The sequence below is a fragment of the Gouania willdenowi genome, unplaced genomic scaffold (genome assembly GCF_900634775.1).
Source record: "Gouania willdenowi unplaced genomic scaffold, fGouWil2.1 scaffold_7_arrow_ctg1, whole genome shotgun sequence".
Lineage (NCBI taxonomy): Eukaryota > Metazoa > Chordata > Actinopteri > Blenniiformes > Gobiesocidae > Gouania > Gouania willdenowi.
The window spans coordinates 211,064-212,513 of NW_021145245.1; the positions used below are offsets into that span (position 1 = coordinate 211,064).

General features: G+C 41.7%; 1 non-coding gene across 1 annotated transcript; it reads right to left on the bottom strand.

Annotated features, from left to right (window-relative positions):
• Window positions 1-1,130: 1,130 nt before the first annotated feature.
• trnai-aau (transfer RNA isoleucine (anticodon AAU)) lies at window positions 1,131-1,204 on the bottom strand. Its single transcript has one exon. It is a non-coding gene; the product is annotated as a tRNA-Ile (tRNA).
• Window positions 1,205-1,450: the final 246 nt, after the last annotated feature.

Consider the following 1,450-nt stretch of genomic DNA (forward strand, 5'->3'; position numbering starts at 1 on the left):
AGCGCCAAATCATAACCAATGGTATCTCAAGACACTTTACAGTAGAGCAGTCTTAAGGACGGACTCTTCATTTTATGGATACACACATATACATATATACGTATATACACATACATATGTATCCCACACCCAACATGAATTCATCATGGCGGCAAGGAAAACCTTCTGTTAAGCAGCAGGATCCCAGCAGGATCCCATTCCTATGATGAACAGCCATCCACGTTATGCTGTGTTGGGTGTGTGCAGAGGAAAGGGTGGAGACAGAGTTGTTGAGACTCTGTAACTCCACACTGAGGATCCCACGGACCTGCAAGACAAAAGCCAGAAGGAGTACAGGAGCAAACACACAAGGGAAGAAGCAGACATAGAGGGAGTGTTAGAGAGAGGAATGGGACCCTCTCCGGTCCCTCTCTAGCCTAAATGACCTCTCTCTTAACGCCCTCTCCAACCTCTCTCCAACCGAGCATGCCAGACCCCCCCGGCAGTCTATGCCTATTGCATCTTAACTATGAGCTATGAGCTGGTTCCTAACTAATAGCTTTACCAAAGAGGAATGTTTTGAGCCTAACCTTAAAGGTAGAGAGGGTGTCTGCCCCCCGAACCGTGGTTGGTAGATGGTTCCAGAGAAGTGGGGCCTGATAACTGAAAGCTCTTCCTCCTATACTACTTCTAGAGACAAATGGAACAACGAGTAGGCCAGCGTTTTGAGAGCGTAGTGTTCTGGTGGGATTGGGAAGCTCCTTGAGATAGACTGGTGCCTGTCCATTTAGGGCTTTATAAGTGAGAAGAAGAATCTTGAATTCTATTCTATATTTTATGGGAAGCCAATGCAGAGAGGCTAATACAGGAGTAATGTGATCTTTAACCTAAATTGTTCTGGGATTATTCATCAATAAATTGGTATTTGTCCTACTTGCTGATTTATTAAGATGTCAAAAAGAAGCTTCTTTACTGACAGTCATTCTAGATTTTTGGCTTTTTGAGAATTTTCTTCCTGGTTTAGGAATGATTAACAGTTTAGATATTCTTTATCTGTGTTTATTATATACATATTCGTACCTTGTCCTTTCTGACTCATACACTAACATTTACAACACATGAAAGCAGGTTTAAGGTCATTGATTAATATCTGGCCAGTATGGGGTTTGAACCCATGACCTTGGTGTTATTAGCACCACGCTCTGACCAGCTGAGCTAACTGGCCTATGAAGCTGCAAAAATGTGTAAAAATATGGTTTTAGTTAAAACGATCACGGTTCTAAACACCTAGAAAGTTGGCAGGTGAAAATTCAGCAGTACTCATCCCTTCGCTTAAAGCTGCAGTATGTTTTTTTTTTTTTATGTTATTTGGTCAAAAGTCCATAATCATCTTTGAGCATATTGTAATATTGTAAAGTGTTCTGAGTAGACAGTGAATCTCTTCTCCTTCTCCAGGCTCTGAAAATGAAGT